This window comes from Schistocerca serialis, chromosome 2 (genome assembly GCF_023864345.2).
Source record: "Schistocerca serialis cubense isolate TAMUIC-IGC-003099 chromosome 2, iqSchSeri2.2, whole genome shotgun sequence".
Classification (NCBI taxonomy): Eukaryota; Metazoa; Arthropoda; class Insecta; order Orthoptera; family Acrididae; genus Schistocerca; species Schistocerca serialis.
In genome coordinates, this window is record NC_064639.1 from 720,240,983 (window position 1) to 720,267,484 (window position 26,502).

The 26,502-nt window shown below is 40.0% G+C and overlaps 1 protein-coding gene across 3 annotated transcripts in view; it reads right to left on the reverse strand.

The window, feature by feature from the left end:
• Positions 1 to 25,786, reverse strand: part of LOC126457908 (ankyrin repeat domain-containing protein 39-like) — a 164,817-nt gene extending 139,031 nt beyond the window's left edge. Inside the window, exons 1-2 of one of the 3 annotated variants that reach the window (XM_050094589.1) lie at positions 24,429 to 24,712; positions 6,401 to 6,440 (exon numbers count right to left, since the gene is read on the reverse strand). The gene's annotated coding sequence lies outside the window, so the exon portion shown is untranslated. Of the gene's footprint in view, positions 1 to 6,400; positions 6,441 to 24,428; positions 24,766 to 25,713 lie in introns of those variants that run through there. The other 2 variants (XR_007585553.1, XR_007585552.1) reach the window with 2 other exon arrangements.
• Between the last annotated feature and the right edge of the window lie 716 nt (positions 25,787 to 26,502).

A 26,502-nucleotide genomic window follows, 5' to 3' on the forward strand; every position in this document is an offset into this window, starting at 1 on the left:
GTCTCACCAAGGCCTTCACAGACAGGCACCACCACCAGACCACCAGACCTAGTCCACGACGAGATCTCCCTTGTCATTTCCCCGCACATGTCCAGTCCTCCCATTATCCAAAAGAACCAGCTACAAAGAAGTGCTCCCTTCATCACCCAGTACCATCCCAGACTGGAACAACTCAACCACATCCTTTGTCAGGGCATTGATTATCTGTCATCAGTTCCTGAAATGAAGGACATCCTACCCGAGATCCTTCCCACCTCTCCTAAAGTCGTGTTTTGTAGCACTTTCAAGCAACACAACATCCTAGTCCATCCCTATGCCACTCCCAATCCCAATCCTTTGCCACAGGGATTATATTGTTGTGGAGGACCCAGATGCAAGACCTGCCCAATCCAAATCCAACCATCCAGCACTTCCTATTCCAGTCCTGTCACAGGCTTATCGTACTCCATCAGAGGCTGGGTCACCTGCGAAGCAGCCACGTCATACACCAGCTCTGCTGCAATCATTGTAAAGCTTTTTATATTGGTATGACTACCAGTTGGCTGCCCACCAGGATGAACGGCTACCATTAAACTGAGGCCAAGAGCAAAATAGACCACCCTATGGCACAACATAAAAGCTGAAGACAGAATGCTTGCCGGCCGGCATGGCCGAGCGGTTCTGGGTGCTACAGTCTGGAACCGCGCGACCGCTACGGTCACAGGTTCGAATCCTGCCTCGGGCATGGATGTGTGTGATGTCCTTAGGTTAGTTAGGTTTAAGTATTTCTAAGTTCTAGGGGACTGATGACCTTAGAAGTTAAGTCCCATAGTGCTCAGAGCCATTTGAACCATTATCACAGAATGCTTGATTTCACTGGCTGCTTCATTATTAGAACCATCTGGATCCTTCCCTCCACCTCCAGTTTCTCTTAACTGTGCAGAGGGAGTTTTCCTTACAACACATTCCCTGCATCTGAAATTATGCCAGCCTCAAACTATGATAACTTACTATCCCTCACACCCTCCATTGAGTAGCCACCCCCCTCCGCCCTATTACCTCCTCCCTACTTTCATCCCCTCATCCTCTTTGTGTGCTCTCTGACAACACACCTGACCTAACCCATTTCCCTCCTCTTGCACTCCCCATATCCCTCCTCCAACCACTCATCCCCATCTCCCTGTCCCTCTGCCCCCAGCACTACAACTGTTGGCAGCCTAGTCCCCACCCACTTGAACAGATAGCACTTCTCTCTCTCTCTCTCTCTCTCTCTCTCTCTCTCTCTCTCTCCCCCCCCCCCTCATCCCCTGCTATCCCTTCTCTTTCCCTCCCCCTCTGGACTGCTGTTTCCATTCTACATGATAGTTGCAATCTAGTCTGCACAGATGGAGATGACAGTCAGCTGTACATGAGGCATGCTTGTTTGTGAGAATGAATGTGTGTGTGTGTGTGTGTGTGTGTGTTTCCTTTTCTGAAGAAGATTTTGGCTGAAAGCTAATGTGTAACTTCTTTGTCACTGTGCCTATCTGCAACTCAGTGTGTCATCTTCATGGTGAGTAGCAATCTATTTTTTCTTTATATTGCTGATATTTCAATCTGGTGTTTCCACTGTTTGAGATACATATTTCAAACACATATATTTATTAAACTGTACGACATACAACTACAAAACTTGGGACATATATTTACAAATCTCTCAAGTTTATATTACAGATGTTCAATGTGTCCTCAAACAGTGACACAAACGTATCACACTGATACTTAAAATTCCTCCCATACTTACGTAAGTATGTCCATCACTGATGTTATGGCAGTACAGATCAGGTTCTTCAACTTTTCTAGGTTCTGTGGTGGCATTTGTGCATAAACGTTGTCCTTAATGAAACCCCACAAGTTGATTTTGTAGGACTACTTTGGAAAGTGGTTTGAATTTATGTGACTTTTTTCTCAGTTAAAAAGAGTTTAAAGCAACAAAATTCTGCTCAGAAGTCAGTCACCAATAGCACCCTTTTTTATTGGTTCCAACATGTCATAGTGTTCTTATCACACAGCCTTTCTCAGCTTGCACTTATGATATCTCTCACATTTATGCAGCTCCAGATTTAGTATATGTTGTCATTACATTGATTACTGTTGTAACTCACAAAGCAAGATGATAGCATACCTAAAAATGCTCGTAATGAGTGCGGAGCACCATGACTCATGGTTTCCCTTGAACAAACACCGAGTGTCAACCAAACTGGGGAGCAGCGAGTCTGAAAGCACTATCTGGGATGAACAGGGAACTTACGGAGTGCTACAGCAAGAAGTATTCACACACAAATGCAAATGAGTATAGGCTGAAGTAAACAAGAATCAAGATTAGTGGTAATAAGCAGCTGACTCCAGCAGCACTGCCTAAGCAACAACAAGGATCTCCACAGGGGTTCCTCCTGGGTGCTCTCTGCTGGGACATCATGGGCAATGCTGGGGATGGTGACAGGTTGATGCTGCACTGGAGGCTAGTGGTCAAGAGCTAATGAGGACTGGGCAGCAACCACAGCCAACTGCTGTGATGATGGAGGGATATACTCCATCTCCATCAGGTCCACCCCAGGCAAACAGTTCTCCTATGTGGTGGATATCACTGGTCAAGGGCACAAATTATACAGCAGGCAGTGCATGGCAGGGAGACTGGAAACATCTGTGGGTGTCACTCAGTGCTTTGGAGCTCAGGTTAGTTAATCCATCCCACCTGCATAAATGTCTCTTGTATGTCTGAGTTGTGGTGTCCATTGCTCAGTCTGATGCAAGCATAGCTGCTTAGTGTGGCCTATCAGGTGCTGCTGACACACTGCAACAATATAAAGTTATTGCCCCTTATATCCCACCATGATGCCATACATCCACTCCGGTGTCTACCTGAATGTGCGTGCCCAGAAAGTGAAACCTTGCCAACACCCAGACGTGGTCCATGTGCCAGAGGGGCAAGCCCTCAGGCACAATTGGTCAAAGACACTGCAACACTGACAGCTGTGCAACACCTCAGCCACTTATTGGAGTTGCTCAGTACGCATCATGTCTAGGCAATGCTGAGGCTGTTTCCTTTAATTGTGATTTGAATGTCTTTACTAGTGCTCGACCCCTATATGTGATGCCATTCAGACTGACGTGTGGTCAGGTGCTGAATTTCACTCTGGTGGCAGAATGCTTCACATTCCTCTGACCATTGTCTGAGACCAGGGTGAGTAGCATACCCTCAATAGCGAAAATGGCAGCTAAGGACTGAATTGTAGCATTCGACATGGAGGACAACCTAGCAACACATGGAAAATTAGACGAGGCGTCTAATACCACATGGACCCTTAGATGAAACCAGTGAAATCCATGAGCACCCAGTTCCACGGGTGCTCTGGAGAAAATCTTTGTGATGGAGGTGCCTGGTTTTGGGTGCACTCTGAACAGGCACACACCACATGCTTGTCGGTGGAATTAAATGCTGGCTAATAGATGTGTCGAAGGGCCAATGCTTTCATTTACAACACCCCCCAATGGGATTCATGTAAAATCAGAATGCATCATCATAACGATGGTGTAGTAACAACACAGCAGTCCAATCTTCCACTGCTGACAGCAGGACACCATTGATGATGTTGAGCATATCGCAAATTCTGAAATACATTAAGAGCTCAAGGTCTGAACTCATGAGAAAATGTTCCAGCCATCTGCTGAACCACTGTAATTACTCTGTGCAGGAGTGGACCCTCACTTGTAGCTGCCACGACTTTCCATACTGCCAACAGAAATTTGTGTAGCATCTCCTGAAGGTTCTGGTCCAGTCTATGACAGACTGCCTCCTGCTTATCAAAGTTGATGTCAGGACCTGCTGGTAACCATGACAAACCAACTGAATTTGCATGCAGTGATGTATCATAAGAGAATTACTCAGAAACCAGGCCCAGTGCTGCGCTTTTCTGTCCGAGTGTGTTGTTTGGGGACCAAACATGAAGATGAGTGGCTTATGATCTGTAAGAAGGTGAAACTTAGTGCCATAAAAGAACACATGGAACTTTCTTACATTCTATATTATCACGAGTGTCTCCTCCTCAACCTGAGAATAATTTCTCTGTGCTGCCAACAAAGTCTTTGATGTGAATGCAACAGACTGTTTTGAGCCATTTGGAGTTCTGTGAGAGAGCATGGCTCTGATGCTGCATTGGGATGCATCTGTGGCAAGAATCAAAGGCTCACTGGGGATGAACTTGGCCAAATGCAAAGCAGAATGGAAGTGTTGCTTCAGTTCCTGGAATGCCGAATGACACATCTCTGATCACTCAAACTTCATCCCTTTCTTAAGAAGCTGATTCTATGGGTAACAAACGTGAGCTGCCCATGAAAGAACTTCATACAGTAATTTAGTTTCCCTGAAAACGACTGCAATACCCTAATTCTAGCATCTGGCTGGCGGGGGCGCCTTACGATCCAAAAAATGCCACACAGCAGTGCCTTAGGTTGCCTCCCTGTCAAGAAGAGTGCGACTCAACTGCCGTTCATCTTGTCCGAACAGTCACTGAAGTTTGTGATGGTGCCGCATCTATCAGATACAGCCAACACTAACTCACCTCCATAATTCAAGTGATATTAGACAACTTCCTGGTATTCCACCATTGGGCAGCCTTTACAGAGCATCTCCAAGCAGCTTGCTAGTCAGTGCAAGTTCCAGTCTCAACGCTCGACATCAGAAGTCTGCAGGTATTTTCATCAGAGTGCAACACCACCAGTCAGGGTCTAAGACACCACTAGTGCAGCCTATATAGACTTTATCTACAGCAATGTTTCTTTACAGTAACCAAATGTTTTGCCTTGTTTCAGTCTAACCTTGCTTCTGTCTGGCACAGCTTCCTTCCTTGTACTGATTCACTGTGTCTGGCCCCTTCTCTTGCTTCCTGTCATTACTGAACCCTCTTTCATGTTTTCATCTCTGGACTCACTCGTGCTCTTGCCATGACTTCTTCCACACCAGAACTATCACTCCTGCAGCTTGGCCAGTTACAAGGTCAGCAGTTGCACTGTTTGACCCAGTATGTTCTCTATCTGACCCAGCATCATTTGGAGGTGACCCTCATGTGTTAAGGACAGGACAGCACAGCTTCAACATTGTGAATGGCATTTCCTCTGCACCACTGAATTTCTGTTATGGTGCCTCACCCATCCCGATGTTCCTCCTGCCCAGGACTCGTTTCTACTGCCTCCACATCCTCCAGAGTTCGACAATGCCTCGGACTCATGGCTCACCTTCCTTGACACACTGGCTTGCCTCCTTCAAGTTTCTGCTCTTCCTGCTGTTTCTCTCCTGGCCATCTCCAGCCCTATGGCCTCAATGGCTCTCGCACAATCGTTCCAGCACCACCTCTTGTGATGCAGCCCTAGCTACCCTGCCCCCTGTAGGACCCAGTGCCAGCCAGCCCTGGTGCTCCTGCCCCAGGGCAACCAGCTCATCTACTGCCACCAGCTCATCCGGCACTGACAGTTCAGCAGGCACCACCTACTCAACCAGCTCCTTGCACCAAGGCCTCCACCAGGTTCTTGCACCGTAAGACCTGCCAGCTCCTTGTGCATCATGTTTTCATCTTCTTTTCTAACAGCCAACTGCATGAAGCACACTCTGCCTTCTGTGGAAACCCGTCCGGCACCACCACAAGACTTCTTTTGGGGCAGTCATCTGACGTGCTCCCCTCCTTCCCCAGATTTCCCTTCACAGCATATTCTCCAGTCATGGAACTTTTGCTGCAAGGCCTGGATGTACCAGGTCTTGCTGCCTTCAGTGTCTTCACTGTCTCTTCTTGATGACAGCCTTGCATGTGTCTCATTTTCCAGGCTTGGCTGCTCCCCTGCCCGTTTGGCGACTGCACTCCATGAGCCACACCCAATATTCCTTGTGCCTTAAGCCGGAAGCCCACAGTCAAGGCTGTTCCTTCTTCTGAAGTTGATTCAATGCCCTGGGCTCCTCCTACTGCTGGCAACGAAGTGCCTGACGACCTCCTACGACATTCCTCTAGCACTTTCATGTCTGGACATTGCTGTGTCCAATGGCAGTTGAAAGTACATATATCTGAGGTCAATTCTGGAAATTCTGATTATTAGCCAACTTAGCTAACAACTTGACATGGTATGGAGAAACAGTTATTTCACTTTGTGTGCTGATCATGTGCTTGAAATCGCTGCAAAGTCTAACATCATCTCTGGATTTCTGGATGATTACTGTGGGGGTGGCACACTGGCTTGATGAAGCCAGTGACACCACCCCAAGGTTCTGGCGTCTGTCAAGTTCCACCTCCACTTTACTTTGCATAGCAAAAGGCATGAGGCAGGCTGGACAGAACCTAGGAATTGTCAATCAATTCAATGTAATTTTGGGCCTTGAAATTACCCAGATACTTACCAAAACGTTGATTGAATGATTGGAGCAATGTTTCCAAGTTCTGAAATGACAGATAAGTTAACTTTATTGACTGCTTCGAAGCCAAAAATAATGAAAGCATTAAGTATGAAATGTTTTCTAACAATTATGGATTTACAACTAAAAGCATGAGCTGGTGTTCTATATTCTTGTATTTAGCTGTGACTAGTAGTTGTCCATGTAAGAGAGTCGGCTGCCTACTATCAGAAAGCAGTTGGAGCTGAGAGCAGTATTGGGAAGGGGGGGGGGGGGGGGGCATCCCAGTCAGTGATATGTATCTACATTGATCAGACTGGTCGAGGCCCATGTGTGTAATTGAAACAACCAGCTACTGACATGCTTGTGGACTCAATTGAAAACATGGGGACATCATCCTGCAGCACAGCTCTCTGATGCTTTTTGCACACAACTGCATGGCATATGTAAAGCTTGACAAGTTGCAAAGAAATAAGAGCACTGCCTCCTCTCGTGTAATCTGGGAAAGACTGCAAGTCCAGTGCCGTAAAAGGACAGCACTCTGCATATGGTGTGAACTCAATGGAAGGCTAATGCCATGAAGACCAACAGCGGTCTGGTGAGGCCCCCACCTCTGTAGCAGATCTGCACCAAGATGCCAGAGTACCCATTTCATTACTACACCTGTCCAGCCACATTGACAACACGATCGCTAAAGCCTGAATAGCGTCTGTCTGGGACTAATCGCACTGGTGTGTCCTTTCAAGTTGGTTTGCTACGTGCCAATCATTGGAAAACACATTTTGTGCTGCAGCAATCAACTCCTCTGATTCTCCAGTTCATGCTGCTTCCTCTGGCATAAGATCTGAATGCACTATCACTTTAGTCCGTACAGCCATGTCTGGCATTAGCCACATCACTGTATTGCAGATTAGGGAGTTTACATAGGACGTGCTGTAATGTTTGCATTTAAAATTGCATCTATGCACTAATCCCTGTAAGTCAGCTATCCAAATGCATACCATTGCCTGGGACACTTACGATATTGATTCAACTGTACACAGTCAGCTAACACGTGTGTTTTCTCACCTTAGTAGTGCTTAGTAATTGACACAATCCTGCATATTGTACTTTTTCATAACTATTAGGGGCTGTCCTTCACACAAACTAGTACTCCACAACAATATAAAAACATTCCAATCCACAGACTCAATGATGTACATTGCCTGACAGTACATCTTAAAATGGACTAAATAATTTTCCCATGTTTCCATGGTATCATCAAAACCTGCAAATGTGTCCAGCAGAGGTGTGGAGGCTGTGCCGCCTCCACTCACCTCACCACTGCATGGCCAGCAAATTGATGAGCTCCTGCATTTGCTCCTGTTGTTTGTGCAACTGCTGTTGCAACTATTGTTATTGTAGCTACTGTCTCAGCTGCTCCTTCTGCAACTGCATTTGTTATATCCGACACACTAAAAACGCTGGGTCCTTAATGGCCACAATGTTCAACTACTGCTTCATGAACCACACACATTGCAGAGGTAGGGTGACTTGCAAGCCTCAACAATACAGATAGCTGTACCACAGATGCAACTAAAATGGAGAGATTTCTTTGGAGAGGCCAGACAAACATGTGGTTTCCGAAGAAGGGCAGTAGCCTTTTTATTAGTTGCATGGGCCACAATCTGAGTGACTGACTGATTTGTTTGTAACATTGGCCAACATGGCCCTGCTGTGTCAGTACTGCAAACGGCTGAAAGTGCGTGGAAACTATAGCCAGTACTTTTCCCAAGGACAAGGAGCTCTACCACATGGTTAAATGATGATGGCTTCCTCTTGGGCACAATATTTCAGAGGTAAAATTGCCCCCATTCAAGTTTCCTCATGGGGCTACTCAAGAGAATGTCGTCATCACAAGAATCAAAACTGACATTCTTCAAATCGGAGTGTGGAATGTTAGATCTCTGAAGGTAAGATAGAAAATTTGAAAAAGGAAACAAATAGGTTGAAGTTAGATACAATGGGAATTAGCGAAGAGGAACAAGACTTCTGGTCAGGTGAATATAACATTAGAAATACAAAAATCAAATAGACGTAATGCAGGTGTAGATCCAGTAATGAATAAAAAAAAAAAAACAGGAATGCAGGTAAGCTACTGTGAGCACCACAGTGGACACATTATTGTAGCCACGATAGACAAAGCCGACACTCTCCACAGTAATTCAAGTTTACATCCAACAAGTTACGCAGAGACTGAAAGAGCGTATGACAAGATAAAATAAATTATTTGTATAGTTAGCGAAAAGGAAAATTTAATTTTGATGGTTGCCTGGAATTCAGAAGTAGGGAAAGGAATTGAAAGGAATATAGTAGGAGAATATGGACCGAGGAAAATGAATGAAAGAGGAAGCAACCTGGTAGAATTTTGCACAGAGCATAACTGAATCATCGCTAACACTTAGTTTAAGAACCATGAATAAAGTTTGTATACATAGAAGAGACCTGGAGGCACTGAAAGGTTTCAGGTTGATTATGTAATGGTCAAACAGAGATTTTGGAACCAGATTTTAAACCATAAGACACTTCCAGAGACAGATGTGGACTCTGACCACAATTTATTGGTTATGAGCTGTAGATCAAATCTGAAGAATTTGCAAAAAGGTAGGAAATTAAAGAGAGAGGACCTGGATATGTTGAAAGAATCAGGGGTTATTGAGAGTTTCAAAGGGCATATTAGGCAACATCCTACCAAAACAGGGGAAAGGAATACAGTAGAAGACGAGTAGGTAGCTTTGAGAGATGAAGTAGTGAAGGCAGGAGAAGATCATATAGGCAAAAAGACAAGGTCTAATACAAATTCTTGGATATCACAGGAGATACTGAATTTAATTGATGAAAAGAGAAAATATAAAAATGCAGCAAATGAAGCAGGTGTAACGGAAACAAATTTTTAAAACATGAGACTGACAAGGAACGCAAAATGGCTAAGGAGGAACGGCCAGAGGACAAATGTAAGTCCATGGACATGAGTATAACTAGCAGAAAGAGAGATGCCACCTACAGGACAATTAAAGAGATCTTGGGAGAAAAGAGAAGCAGCTGTATGAACATTAACAGCTCAGATGGCAAACCAGTATAACCAAAGAAAGGAAAGGTGGAAGGAATGTGTAGAGGGACTATACAAGGGAAATGAACTTGAAGCCAGTTAATAGAAAGAGAAGAGGAAGTAGATGAAGATGAGATGGGCCATAGGCTACTGTGAGAAGAATTTGACAGAGCACTGAATGACTAAAGCTCAAGCAAGGCCCCTGGAGCACATGACACTCCCTCAGAACTGCTGATACGCGTGGGAGAATCCATCATGATAAAACTATTCCACCCATGTGCAAGATATATGAGACAGAAGAAATACCGTGAGACTTCATGAAATAAGCTATAATTCCAATTCTAAAGAAATTAGGTGCTGTCTTGTGTGAATATTACTAATCGATTGCTTCATTAAAGAAAACTTTATAGCCAAGACCATGTTCAAAACTGTTTTTTATTGACAAGTTTTTACTGGGCATTCATTACTGATGCCACATTAATACAGGGTGTACATTAAGTCTGGGAACATTTTCAATTATTTATTGCAAGTAGTACCAAACATTGTACAGATATCATACATATGTCATTTTGAAGAGAAACCCTGAAAGGTTTTTTTTTTTTTTTCCCCCCTCCGTCCATGTATACCGCCACAGTGTAGTTTGGTAATTTGCCATTAGTCAGCGCTAGTCACAAACATGGCAAGTTCAGGTGCAGAGCAAGCTTTCTGTGTACTGGAGATCGACAAAAACACGTGTGCTACAGCTGTTCAACAGATGTTTAGAACCAAGTACAGAAAGAAGCCACCAACTAGGAAGGTCATTTACCACTGGCCCACAAATTCATTACGATGGGTTGCTAATGCCCAGCAAAAAGAAGCGGGCGTTCCAATGTGAGTGAAGTGCATGTGGAGCGTGTATGACAGACATTCATAATGAGTCCAAAGAAATCGGTGCATCACGCATCCCGTGAATTCGAATTAGCTCCAATGATAGTGCGGAAAACCTGCGGCAGAAGCTGTCTATGAAACCATTTAAATTGGAGCTAGTGCAGAAGCTCAATGACGATGACAAAGACAAGCATTTTGAGTTTTCATCACAGTTGCAACAACTCAATGAGGGTGAGGACGGCGTTGTTGATTGCTCAATTTTTAGCGACGAAGCCACTTTTCACACTTATGGGAAAGTGAACAGGCATAATTGTCGAATCTGGGGTACAAAGCATCCACACGAATGTATTGAATTTGAGTGTGATTCTTGTTCCCCTATGCTCTGTCAAGGAGTATGGGACTTCATCATCATCATCATCATCATCATCATCATCATCATCATCATCCGCAAAGGTAAATGTTTTTTGTCCTTGTCACGTCAAAAACTGTATGGGCCATTCTTGTTCATGAGAGCACTGTCACTGGATATTCCTACTTGGACATGTTGCAGCAATGGCTGATGCCTCAAATGCAAACGCACTTTCCGTTCATCTTTCAGCAAGATAGGGCTCCACTCCATTTTCATTGTGAAGTTTGTGGTTACTGAACATGGAGCTGCTGCATCAATGGATCGGCCTGCTACAGGAGGGGACTGCTGTTTCATTAAATGGCCTCCCCAACCACCAGATCTCAATTCGTGTGATTTTCTCTGTGGGGACACATTAAAGATCTGGTGTGTGTACCGCCTCTACAACGTGACATAGCAGAGCTCTGGGAGAGAATACGGGAAGCGACTACTACAGTCAACAATGCCATGTTGGGATGGGTATGGCAAGAATTCGATTATTGTATTGATGTCTGCCGGGTTACTTATGGTCCGCATATCGAATGTTTGTAAAAAAAACTTTCAGAGTTTCTCTTCAAAATGCAATATGTATGACACCTGTACAATGTTTAGTTCTTGTGCAATAAATAATTTAAAGTGTTCCCAGACTTTATGTACAATCTGTACTTTAATGGAGAGTATATTGCACGTTCCACACAGGTTTACAAACAGTCTGTCACTTGTTCACTTGTGACAAACCTGTTTGTAATGTTATTGATATTTTTGACAAACCTCTCCACTAATATGTTAACTTGGCATGAGTTATGACTGCACAATGGAACATGACGTACAACCAAAAACAATTTTAGAGATTTGAAGATGACAGCCTTACCTGTCATTGAAATCAGTCAATAAAAACAGTTTTGAACATGATCTTGGCTATAAAAAATTTCTTTAAAGCACAGACAGATCAATCCTTCTCATTGTCAGAAACTTCAATCATATTACTACATTACGAAAAGGTTGCAAAATACTGACTTATTTAGAGAGGAATGGAAAAATTGGTAGCAGCCATCTTCGGGTAAGATATGTAGTAGTTGAGAAGGAAGTTAGACATGAGTGCAGCCTACCCCCAATGTTATTCAGTCTGTAGAATGAGCAAGCAATATAGGAAGCCAAAGAAAAATTTGAAGAGGGAATTAATGTTCAGAAACAAGAAATAAAAGGTTTGATATCTGATGATGACACTAATTCTGTCCAAGACAGCAAAAGACTTTGACGTGCAGTAGAACGCAATGGACAGTGACTTGAAAGGAAAATATAAGGTGAGCTTTAACAAAAGCAAAAAAGGGTAATGGAATGTAGTTGAATTAAATTGGGCAATACTGAGGGAATTCGATTAGGAAATGAGACACTACAGCAAAATGGATTAAAACTCAATGTCACAAAAACACAATTAGTGCAGTTCAGTGCTAAAACATCATCAGCATCTCCCACAAAAATAGTGCACAGCGATCAGGAAATGACTGAAGCAAGTTATGTAAAATTCCTAGGTCTAAATCTTGACAAAAATTTAAACTGCACGGCATATGTAGGCTTCTTAGCAAACTAACTAAACAGCCTAACTTATGCGATGAATATCTTATCTGGTTCCACCCTTATGGGCACCAGGAAGATAGTGTACCACAGCTACTTTAAGACTATAATTTGATATGGAATAATTTTCTGGGGAAACTCTATGAACAGCCCAAGATTACTAACACATCATAAGAAACATGTTTGTAGTCCAAAAAAGAACATCTTGTTGTCCATTATTTAAAAATACTAACCATTCCTTCTCTGTACATCTACAAAATTTTTATTTTCATATATAAAAATCAAAACTCACTTGAAAATTTTCATTTCAGTCACAATTACAGTACTTGTCACAGATATTTTCAAACTTCCCTCTCATAATTTAAAATTTTACACTCAAACACCATTGTACATGGGATTAAAAATTTACAATAAATTAAATAACACAAATCTGTTAAATATTGAATTTGACCCACTAAAATAATTGTTATTTAATACACTAGTCGAAAAATGTTGCTATTCAATTGAAGAATTCATGCAGGACAGTTTGGCAACTTGAAAAGAAAAGAAACAATAAAGATTATGTATTGTGTAATAAATTGTTAATATATTGTATAAATTGTATTGCAAGCTGCAAAATGACCATAAGTGTTATATATGTTCTTGTTAAATTTTTCATGTCTAAAAACTATTATAACCATATATTTTTAATTTGATGTGTCTCCAGTACAAAAAGCTTTGATTTGTAACTGTATGTTATGAGATGAATAACGTACATTCTACACTCTACAAAACTAATAGGCGAGTTTTGCTGTAAAATAACAGATGATGGCTGAAGAAAAGAGGACATATAATGGAGACACAATGGCTGAAGTTCAAGAGATAAAGTTAACATTGAATATAAATTTAAGCATTAGGAAGTCTTTTCTGAAGGTATTTCTCTGGAGTGTAACATTGTATGGAAGTGAAACGCAGGCCATAAGCAGTTCAAAGAAGAGAATAGAAGCTTTCGAAATGTGGTGCTACAGAAGAATCCTGAAGATTAGATGGGTAGCTCATGTAACTAATGAGGAGGTACTGAATAGAAGTGGGTAGAAAAAAAGCTTGTGACCCAACTTGACTAAAAGAAAGAATCATTTGATATGACACATTCTATGATATCAAGGAATCATTAATGCAAAACTGGAGGGAAATGTGAGGCAAAAATTGTGGAGTGAGACCAAGAAATGAATATTGTAAGCAGGTTCAAATGGATGACGGTTGCAGTAGTTATTTGGATATGAAGAGATTTGCACAGCATAGAGTAGTAAGGAGAGTTGCATCAAATCAGTCTTCAGATTGAAGACCGTAACTGCAATAACATAAAACACTAACATGAAACAAACATACATGTGAGAGCAACTGTTATATCTTGCAAAGCAAGACGATGGCGTTCACCAAACTGCTGGGAATGAGTACAGAGTACGTGTGGCATCCTTGAACAAACACTGAGTGTTTACCTAACCAGCGAATGAGGACTCCAAAAGCATCCAAATGCAGAGACACAGACAAACATAAAACTAAGAGACTGCAACAGTGTGAAGTATTCACAAATGGATGAAAGTGATCTAGGCTGAAGTAAACAAGACTCAGCACTGTAGCTAACACGTGGCTGTCTCTGGAATCAGTGTGGCATAACCAGGAAATTTACAACTCCAGAGGCACAGCCCAATGTATGTGACAATGGTGCCACTTGCGGTGGAGTCACAGGTCACTCCAACTCTGGACCATGAACAACTCCTTGTCTGAGAGGCTCAAGTCTTCCCTAGGCTCTTTTGTCACAAATGTACCATCCAGACAGATCTCAACACTTTTCCCCATTCAAGGTTGAGCTATGGTTATTGTCACTTTAGTGGATATTTGCCTAAAGAAACTTCATGAACTGTTATTGTTGTGGTACTTTGCTGATGACAGTGGGATAATAAAGTAGTATTGCATCAGGTTGAATTTCAGCTCATGTCACAAACATTCAACACATACGAAGTTCAACACTTACAAAAATGCCATGTCAGTTCTTCCACATGCTAGAAAAGTGGAAATTTGATGAGTCATCTGTAACTGAAAAACAATTATGCCACAGTCACATTTTTTTATGTGGACAATGTCAAATGCGGAAAGCTGTTATTTGAAAAAAATTCTGTCATTCTTCACTATTCTCCCTGAGGGTTGCACAACTCATTATGAAGCAGTTACAGCACTATAATTTGCAGTATGGTGTACATAACTCATTTACCATGGCCAATCATTTGCTCATATACTAAATATAATTCCAACTGGATGATATGGTACAGGGTGGGTGTGGAAGTGTAAAACAGTAAAATGACTTTTGTGGACACATGAATCATAGTGAACCATGTGACAATGTTATATAAAGGTGTGGTCTGGAGAAATGTCTGCCAGGCTGTTCAGTATACAAGGAGTAGAAGTATGAAACCGGAATTTCACTGTCGATGGTCCTAGCCACCACTATAGGGCTCTTGAGACCACGTCTGCAGCACCATCTGCTTCCTGTAACAGCTGACAATGAATGTCAACACACAATAACCTAAGTTCCATACACTGGTATCTGTTACAAACCCATAGACATGTCGAGTTTTATGCCTAGGAACTACGATTTGCAGACAGTATTAGTTTTCTGTTATCATTTAAAAAAAACTGCTGCAGAATCACACTGAATGCTTGTTGAAGCTTTCGGCAAACATGCTCTTGGGAAAACACAGTGTTTCAATTGGTTCAAAAAATTCGAAAGGGGTGATTTTGACATGAGAAACTATGAGAGTGGGAAACCACCATAAAAGTTCGAAGGCAACGAATTACAGGCCTTATTGGATGAAGATGATACTCAAACTCAACAGGAACTCACGGAACACCTGAATGTGATGCAGAAAGCCGTTTCTCTTTAGTTAAAGCTATGGGAAAGGTGCAGAAAGTGGGAAAATGGGTTCTGCATGAACTGAATGGAAGACAGCAAGCAAATCGAAAGACCACTTGTGAAATGCTGCTGGCTATATACAAAAGAAAGTCGTTTCTCCATTGAATAGTGACAGGTGATAAAAAATGGATATATTTTGAGAATCCTAAGTGTCGTAAATCATGGGTGAATCCAGAAAAACCAATGACATCTGCTACAAGACAAAATCACTTTGGAAAGAAGATAATGCTGTGAGTTTGGTGGGATCAGAAGGGTGTCATCAATTATCAGCTGCTAAAACCTGGTGAAACCATTAACACTGATCGCTACCAACAGCAAATGATCGATTTAAACTGAGCAGTGCACAAAAAACAACCAGAATATGGAAAAAGGCAACACAAAGTCATATTGCTCCATAATGCCCCATCACACACAGAAAAATGGGTCAGCGGAACGATCGAGGCATTCAGTCAGGTAATACTAGAGCACGCGGCTTATTCTCCAGACTTGGTTCCATCCGATTATCATCTACTTGCAGCACTGGGACATGCTCTCAATGAACAATGCTTCAATTCATATAAAATGTACAAAAATAACTCACTGACTGGTTCGCTTCAAAAGAAGAACTGGTTTTGGCATTCATAGCCTGCTGGAGAGGAAGGAGAAATGTATAAATAGCACAGAGGTTATTTCGAACAAAATACTGTTTATCAGTTTTGAACAACAGACATGTAATTATTGCAACCATATTCTGGTTTCATACTTCTACAGCTGGTACTGTCCTCTACTCATCTCAAAGTTTGAGACATTTTAGGTGGTTCATTTCATACGATTCCTTAGGACCAATCATGAAATCTCATCTTGTGAGTTTCTTCATGGAGAATAGGCTGCCATTCTCCACGAGAGCTGAGTGTAAAATGTCACTGAGGGCAGGGGTTGCCCCAATTAGATGTCACTACACATTATGGACATATGGGTCAATAGTAATTCAAATAAATGCCAGGGTGGAATTTATCAGCTGAACTTTAAGCATTAAATTTTATACAGAAATGGCTTAGGAAGAATTTTATCAAGGGGATTAGCTTTAAGATCATAACACAACAGTAGAAAAAGTGGTAGCACATTATAATGAATTTGTTGGGACCAATGAAAATTTGTGCCCAACCAGGAATCACTTATGCTTCTTGTGTGTCACTAGCAGTCACTTTAATCATGAGATTATATGAACACATCTCCAGACTTGACTCCAACTTTCAATGTCACTAGGCAGTGATGGAAGCTGCTGGTTTAACATTAAGAGATAAATGAAACATGTGAAAGAATTAAAATGATGCTGCACTTTTAATCCCAAAACAAAGTCGAGCTGATCTTCAGTATGGGCAAGCAGGCTCACTATCAAAATTAGAGTAAGTTTGAGTTTCACAGTAGATCACTCTTCAAACTCAACACCACCCACCAACATCAAATACTGATCGATTCTTCATTAGTGCTTATGCCTTCAGTTGCCTCATTGATCCATGCTACAGTGGTGTGGATTTAAGGAGGAAGACAACGTTGGGGTGGGAGGCCTGACGTTTTCAACAGAGAGAATACTTTGCAGCAGCTCCAGTTTGTCTCACTCTCTCTGCTTCACATCACTTGCTACAGCTGCCTGGTCTCTTGAAAACAGGCAACGATGACCACGTTGTTGCTACAACACAAAAAATTTAACTATCTTTCCGGATAACAACCAATACACAGAATCTTTTAGAAAACAAGCAACTGCCTGTTGAGTACAAATAGTTAAAAGATTTGCTGTAATTTTTTTTCCTTGAAAATAAAAATTATTTTAACAGTAAAGTATTTTTAACCACAAATAGGCACATAGCTTTTGATATTATAAAACTCCACTGTGCCTGTGCACAACACCTATTAGAAACTGCTATGTGATGCACAGCCGAGAGCAATATGCAATGTGTGAATATTTTTTGTCCTTCCAACAGGCATGTTCCCATCAATCTAGGGTCGAATGACCTGCCACCTTTTGATCCACCTCAACCAACATCTCTTTCCTCCCTGAAGAACAAAGAAATGAGTTCCGTGAGCTCCCACTTCCTTGTTATACGTGAGCTCCCACTTCCTTGTTATACCTGCACCACTATAGCATGGTTCAATAAGGCAACTGAAGCCACAAGCACTAATAAAGAATCAATCAGTAATTAATGTTGTGTAACTGATGGTGCTTAGTTCAAACAGTGAGCCACTATTAACTGTAAGTTACATTTCAATAACTTCTGTTTTCCCATGTTTTGTTGCTTAACACGTTAACTTGTAATTTTACACACCCATTGTTGAACTAACTTAAATCTTCTCATGTAAATAAATAGTGGAATATATGTAATTCTGTAAAAGTTAGTTTCCTTAATAATGCCACAAAAGTCAGTCTTATGATATTGCAGTGCTTGTATTGTTCAGAAGTACAATGCAATGTCCTTTTGCACATGCATGCATGTCCAAAGGAACAGGCACTGCAGCGATTACAGCCATTATGAAATACATGAAGTTTATTCTCAGTAGCCAATAATAACAACCATCAGCTGTATGACAGAATGATGACAATGAAAATTTATGCCGGATTGGGACTCGAACCCAGGATTCCCATTTATCATGAACACTCACCTTCCAATTAGGCTATCCCAGCATGACTCACTACCAGTCCCACACCCTCATATATCGTCAACCATGTTGGCTGCAGGCCAACTAGACCTAGTTGATCTGTAGTTTGCGCTTTTTGTGACAACTTGTCTGAGAATATAGCTTGTTTGTGGCCATGACCACATAAAATGTTGCTGCTTGCAAAAGCACAGTATTGTGGCAAGGAAAAGTGTTTTACAGAATGGAATTCACACAAACAGGAGCTATTGTAAAAATACAGACACACTTTCAAATGTAATAGTCTTGTAATTTGTCAGTAAAAAGTTCTTAGACAATTAGAATGTTTTTGCTCAGTGCTTGTGAAATGAAAGGATTTGCTTTTTAGAACAAGAATGACTTTCATGAAATGCATTCCCCATTGTGAATGTGGATCACCGTCAGCTGTATAAAGGAATGACGACAATGAAAATTTGTGCCAGACTGGGACTCGAACTCGGTTTTCCTTATCGTGAGCAATTACCTTACCGTTAGGCTATCCGAGTACAAGTCACAGCCAGATCCAAACTTTCGTATATCATCAACCATATGTCTACAACCAGCACTCGTACATCCACTATGAATATTCCTGTACAGGGGAGACATTTTAGTTGAAAGTTGCTTGCCTGATATTGATGGATAAAAACGATATTGCAGCGCCTGTGTTGATCAGAAGTACAATGCAGTGTTCCTTCGGATTTGCATGCGTGTCCAACGGAACAAGGACAGCTGCAACTACAGCTGTTCTGAAATACATGAAATGTATTCTCAGTTGCGAAATGGATAACCATTAGCTGTACAGTGCATTCATGTCCAAAGGAACATTGTGTTGTACTTCTGGACAACACAGGCACTGCAATATCATATTTATCCACTGACACCACTCAAGTGACTTCCAATTAAAATCTCTCTCCTGAACAGGAATATGCGTAATGGATGTATCAGTGCAGGTAAATAAACGATGAATATATTGCAGGCTCAAAAAATGCCTGCCAAGCAGCTTGGAATGTAATAAAAAGTGAAATCAAAATGAGCAAACAGGAAGCCACAGGGCCTATAGGTTGCAACATCCTTAACGAATATTTTATAAATTGTACCAGCTCTCAATCTTTTTCTTCTTCTTCTTTTGGTAAAAATAATTCCGATAATATTTCAGCTACTGTAACCCTTCTTAAACAACAAGCACCAGCAACCAAGAAATTCCCTTTGTCAAAAATCACCTCCGGCCACATTATCAAATCTATAAAGAAACTTAAAAACTCAAAAACAGAGGACTATTATGGGCTTAGTAACAGTATTGTTAAACACATAGCCACTGCAATCTTAATGCCACTGGCATATCTGACGAATCGCATAGGCCTACTTGAAGGAGTATTCCCTGAATGTCTGAAAATGACAGTTACACTCCCAATCTATAAGAAAGGTGATAGAAAAATGCCAAACAATTATAGACCTATATCAATAGTTCCCATTATATCAAAAGTAATAGAAAACTGCATACATATCCAATTTTCCAATTATTTTGAAAGTAATAAATTATTGAGTAAGAACCAGTTTGGCTTTCGATCTGAACTATCAACAACCAAAGCAGTTGAATGCCTCCTTAGTAATATATATGAAGGATATGAAAACAAGAAACTCACTTGTGCTACACTGTTAGATTTAACAAAAGCCTTCGACTCAGTCACACATGAAATAATGATAAAAAAACTATAACATTATGGTATTGCAGATAAACCATTACAATTTTTTCTATCATACTTAAGCAATAGGGTAAAATTAGTAAAAACAAACTATCAAAAGTCAACACCCATGAAAGTAAAGGGAGGAATTCCACAAGGCTCAGTGCTTGGCCCTTTCCTGTTCATTGTTTACATCAATGACTTCTCAAATTATATGCCATGCAACAATGTACTGTACGCTGATGATATGACACTAACAGCAGATGGAGAAAATCTGCAAGATTTCATAGAATACAACAAAGTAGTACCTGAAATGAGCAGTAACTGGTGCAGAGCCAACCTTTTATCAATAAATTGAAAACAAGAAATTTACTTCACCCTGAAACCAACTGAACAGAATACAAAAAATGTCAAGTTACTAGGTTTACATATAGGTCAAAAACTTACATGGGACAGATACACAAATTATCTATGTGGCAAACTTGTTCAAACTCTCTTTCTATTACACAAGTTGAGACACGTTATCAGTAAAAATCTGCTAATCTCCACATGCTTTGCTTTCTTCCATTCACAACTGTAATACAGGGTACTTCCTTGAGGTAACTCAGTGGGTTCAAGTACCATCTTCAAGTGGCAGAAGAAAGCAGTTAGGTGCATTTTAAGACTAGCACCAAGACAAAGTTGTAAAAATCATTTTAAAGAACTAAAGATAATGACACTACCTAGTATATATATTTATAATTGTTTAATATATGCTAAAGCGAATGTAAAGAACTTTAATTTAAGATCTGAAGTTCATGTTCATACTACTCGAAATAATAGTAACATAGAACTACCATACACAAGGCTGAAATTAACACAAAAGAGCCACAAACACCTTAACTTGCAATTTTATAACGAACTCTCAAAGGCTGTGAGCGAACTACCAATGAATAACTTTAAGCAAACAATAGAAGTGTGGCTCAAATGTGGCTCAAAAAACTGCCATATGAATTATACCTATATGTCTGTGACAGTAATGTGCCAACAAAGACTTTTGACATGGATACATAAGATGAACCATAGATAAATCTTGATACTATTGCATATTTAACTGTTATGATTTATTATTATTATTATCTTTTACTTTCCTTTCTCAGACATTATGTCTGGTTAAAAATGGAAAGTGACGTGGACCTTGATCAAGCACGACTTCCTTTTAACTGTACGGTATATGTTACATTGCATCCAGGAACTTTCGGGTAATTGAACATGTACCAATAATTACAGATTTCTGTAGTTGTATATATATGTTTGGATGTAGCTGTATTGCGTTGATGTACTGGTGGATATTGTGTAGTATGACTCCTGTAGTTGGTAGTGTAATTGGTATAATGTCAACTTTATCCTGATGCCACATGTACTTGAGACTTCCTCAGCCAGTTGGATGCATTTTTCAATTTTTTCTCCTGTTTTCTTCTGTATATTTGTTGCATTGGGTATGGATATTTCGATTAGTTGTGTTAATTTCTTCTTTTTATTGGTGAGTATGATGTCAGGTTTGTTATGTGGCGTTGTTTTATCTGTTATAATGGTTCTGTTCCAGTATAATTTGTATTCATCATTCTCCAGTACATTTTGTGGTGCATACTTGTATGTGGGAACGTGTTGTTTTATTAGTTTATGTTGTATGGCAAGTTGTTGATGTATTATTTTTGCTACATTGTCATGTCTTCTGGGGTACTCTGTATTTGCTAGTATTGTACATCCACTTGTGATGTGGTCTACTGTTTCTATTTGTTGTTTGCAAAGTCTGCATTTATCTGTTGTGGTATTGGGATCTTAAATAATATGCTTGCTGTAATATCTGGTGTTTATTGTTTGATCCTGTATTGCAATCATGAGTCCTTCCGTCTCACTGTATATATTGCCTTTTCTTAGCCATGTGTTGGATGCGTCTTGATCGATGTGTGGTTGTGTTAGATGATACGCGTGCTTGCCATGCAGTGTTTTCTTTTTCCAATTTACTTTCTTCAGATCTACTGATGTTATGTGATCTAAAGGGTTGTAGAACTGGTTATGAAATTGCAATGGTGTAGCCGATGTATTTATATGAGTGATTGCTTTGTGTATTTTGCTAGTTTCTGCTCGTTCTATAAAGAATTTTCTTAAATTGTCTACCTGTCCATAATGTAGGTTTTTTATGTCGATAAATCCCCTTCCTCCTCCCTTTCTGCTTAATGTGAATCTTTCTGTTGCTGAATGTATGTGATGTATTCTATATTAGTGGCATTGTGATCATGTATGTGTATTGAGTGCTTCTAGGTCTGTGTTACACCATTTCACTACTCCAAATGAGTAGGTCAATATTGGTATAGCATAAGTATTTATAGCTTTTGTCTTGTTTCTTGCTGTTAATTCTGTTTTCAGTATTTTTGTTAGTCTTTGTTGTTTCCTTTGGTGCATGATTTTCATCTCAGCAGTAGGTCATTTAGTGTGTTTAAAATTGCAACTCTTTATGAGATTAAGGTAAACTATTTGTCAAGTGAGCAGTGAGCAGTTTTGGTTTTGCACAGTATAACCAAGATATAGTTGAGTGCGGAATATTAACTAGTATGCTTGTGTCATCAGCAAACATCACATTTTTTTTTATTGATCCTTGGTAATGTTTGGAGAGACATGTAAGTAAATAAAGAAAAGCAGTAAACCCTGTGCTCAACCCAGAAAACCTACATATTTTATTTCCCCCATCTCAGGTTAGTTTTATGCTGTGTTTCAATTTGTTTGTGTGCTCCAACACTGCCTGTTACTTCCATGCAAGAGATACCATGAATGTCTTAACATTGTAGTCCTCCCACACAGAATTTCTTACTGATTACTGCAAAGACTTTATTTGTGAGGTTATTTTGTTTCTGCGGCACAGGGCAGTGGCAGAATCTGTTACAGAATCTAAACTGAAAGACTTTAGTTCTTGTTGTATTTAAGGCTCGCAAGAAATATGCCTCGACTCAGTGACTGATTACAAAGGTAATCTGAGGGTGGTCTTATTAAGTATGTAAAATATTTTCATACTATCACTGGCAGAACTACAACTTATTAGTGTCTGTTATTTATGTAATATTCTGGTTTTAAACTAATGTCAGTTTGCATTAATACAATGTCAACTGGGATATATCACATCATAATTCATAATAAATGTGACAGCTGTCATTTGTATATCGTAATAATTTAACTTGGTATTCAATGATTGCCATATTATCATCAGTTCTGCCACAACCAGTCTGAAAACTTAATTTGAATCAAGTCGTCGTTTTTCCTTTATTAGTACCCAAGATAATTTTTCCTTTCGTTTTGTGTGTTTTCAGATGTTCCACATTTCTAACAACACAATGAAGGCTATTGAAATACTACAAGCAATAGCGTTTCACGTATGTATTGTATATTCTGATCACAATTTAAGAGAAGCTCTCACTTCTCTGAGTCAAACTTTACTCCAAGATTATGCCTCTTCACTAAACTTGCTTCTGCCACGTTTTGTGCCCAGCAGTATTAGGGAAAAACACAAGTGATAAATAAATATATTCAACAAAGAGCTCAATTTTTTTATTTCGTAATTCTTCCCATATAATTATTCTCTCTCAAACAGTTATTACCACTTTCAAATCTAAACCTGCGAATGTTAGGTGTAGACAAGTGTGCAATGTTTGAGTTTTATTGGTATATGCTTCGCTTCTGCCTAAACGCCCGCTTCTCTGATCTAGACACCGCTTCTCTTATCTAGACAGTTTCTTAATAACACCTATATTGGAGATTTGAACTTGTATTGATAAATGAGGATTTAGGCTACCATCCACAGTACTGGCACACTTCTGTGAAATTCCGATGTTAGTGAAACCCAACGTACGTGAGAAAATCTGCTACAAAGTAAAACACACGGAAACAAAACAGACCGTTTAACTGTATTCGTAAACTAGGTACTGAAAATGTTTAAGAATTTACTTCCAATTTTTCATTTTTTGATACTAACTGACCTCGCGCGATTTTTCAGTTATACAACCAACAATACGTCAGCGAATCAATGAAATTTTGTTATACTTAGCGAAGTTCACGTTATTGAATCAGTGTCTTTTCGTTACATGTAGTTGTGTAACGATCACATACGCAACTTGGCTGACTCATTAGAGGCCGTCCTCATTTTTTACGTCATTTTAGTTTGAATTTTTTATTTCTTTTTTTAGCGTGACGTCTTTCCAATTTGCACACTACATTTTATTTCCATTTACTGTAAATGCATTGTGTCACTTCTTTCGTTTGGGATTATGCTGTTCAGAATGTTTCGATTATGAGGATTTGAAACTTTATAAGCATCTGGTCTGCATTTAAAGTGGTACGAGACATGCCTGAGCATACCATACAAGTGCATTACTATGATATAATTATTGCTGGTGTGGCTGTTTTTCATTGCAACGAGAAGACGAACTGACCTGTTTTACGAAGCATTTGATAATATTTCTTTAAAATAGTTGCAGCATTAATGCCTTGTCTAGAAGACGAATATTTTTTTTGCAGTTATAAAACTGTGTTGTATATCATCACTTCAGGATATTGGTTAGAAATTAAGACAGCAATTTTTGAGTCACACAAATCGCAGTTTCCAGCTGTTACTGAAAAGAAGCATCCCGCAATGCACTTCTACTCTACGTGAAAAAGCTGCTAGACACTGTCACCCTATTTCAGTATTAACGCTGTTTCCTGATTTTTAATAACTATGTCACGAAAGTAACTTAAGAAGTATAGCCCTATAAATACAATGACGGAACGTAATACAAACATAGGCTCTAAATAAATAGTACACTTACATCGCCTTTCGCACTTGTTTGTGACTCGTTAAGTCAATTACTTCTGCTACTTCTCACAATGCGCAACACCTGCATTGCACATGTCGTATGTCTGTACTCGCAAATGTTTTAAATCGTCCTTTACGACTCACAACAACCAGTACCTCAAAACTACGTGCATCACTACGACGTCCTATTGACACATAACCTAAACGAACTAATTAATAATAAATGAGTTAACGACAACTACAAGCCTAATGCGGGCATGCTAATTAGACTTTACTGAACCGCATTGACGACATTCGTTATGCTTTGTGACGCTGAAACCATCGATAAATAAAGGCCTCGCCGCTAAATCAAAACACGAAGATCTCGCAGTGAAGTGTGTTCACTCTGATATAGCGTTGTTCATGCACCAAATCAGAAACAGGTTTTTATTTTTTCGTGTCGTTGACGCTGCGAACGCTGCTTTCTTGTAAGTCTGGGGTAATTGAGGGTGGTACTTTTTTCCAATTTCCGCCAGGGCTTCACCGTAACAAGTAATGTTATTTGGCTCCAGTTTTGTAACAGACTGCTTTAAATCAGACGTCAGCGGAACGAAAACGATCGCCACACGACGTCATAGTCAAACGGAGTAGGGTTCACGCTAGTCGGAATGTCAGCACATAGCCAATTCGTATTATCCCCGTACCGAACGGTGAAAGTGCGATACCATCCGTGAGACACAAAATCGGCGTGTAGAGTCGGTATTATGGAACTAACAACGATAAAGTTTATTAATGGAAAAGAGAATTATTTGATGGCGAAAATATATACATACAAATGCATCAAACAATATTTACAATGGGGTACGTACAGCCTGTTTATCTTATCCATTATCCTCACCGTCAATTTTCCCCTGTGTATCATATAACAATAAACAACTGCATTTTTCTCCTTCAATAGCTGACTTTCTCACTTAATAAAGGGTTATTTAATGAAAACTGAGTCCTCAATTTGTGTTTTTATTTATGCACAGTGGAGGTGTCAGCTCTGATATGTTAGCGTGAAACCTAAATCACTTTTCGATTTCAGAAAACTGACGTCTCTTATGGAAGAACACTCAATGAAAAAAATATCCAAGTCTCGTGAAACGTTAGCATTTTTCGCGATAACAAGAGAAATAATAAAACAAAGGCGTAAATGCACAATATCCACTAAAGTAACATGAGTAAATGCGACTAAAATAGGTTAACTTCCGATATTAGAAGAAAATGACACAGTTATTCCTACTAATGCTAGCGCCAAAGCATTCTTCCAGAAAAACCTTGATGATCACGTCCCGTTCATTTTCTACCCGTCGATGGTCTGAGTGAATAGCTCGATTTGGAATGCAGTGGGTCGTATGAATAAAAAAAAGAGAGCATTCTCCAGAGCAGATTCTCAGACCAAAAAATAACACTCTCCAAGGAAGTTCTCAGTTTCGAATGAATGTAAAATTCGAAGTACATTCCTTGACAAGGGAGTTCTTCCTCAATACGTCCCCTCCCTGGGAAGACTGTCGGCGTTTGTCGTCTGGCTCAGAACTCACTGCAATCTTACATTTCATTCAGCTTGCTCAATGAGGCAAACCATTTAATGCAGAAATATGGAACTGGCATCAATGTGTTCTGAAAGAGATGCACTATGTTTGGATTTTACTTTCCATGAGGCAACAAATTATTAAGATCATTAGAGACAGAAAATGCGTTTTCTGACGATGGTACCGAATTTTCGACGTGCGGGAAACTTTTTTGTTATTGAAGTTATGTGAATACATTACGCAAGCGATATTTTAAGAATATATCACGTTTTCATCTACTCCATCAGGTACTCTATTAGAGTTTTCTAACAAGAGATAATTTTGGTTAAATAATATGAGGCGTAATTGACCACTCTCCAAGTATACAAGTGGTCGCGCGTGCGGTTTCGACACGAGAAACAGCGCTAGGTTTGTAATGAACCAGTTATTATGCTGTAAAAAAAATTATGATGAACATGTCAAAATATCAGTGACACAGTTGTCTGGTGCGTACCCAAGGATTCTCCCATACACTAGTCTGAAAACCTGGGTCTG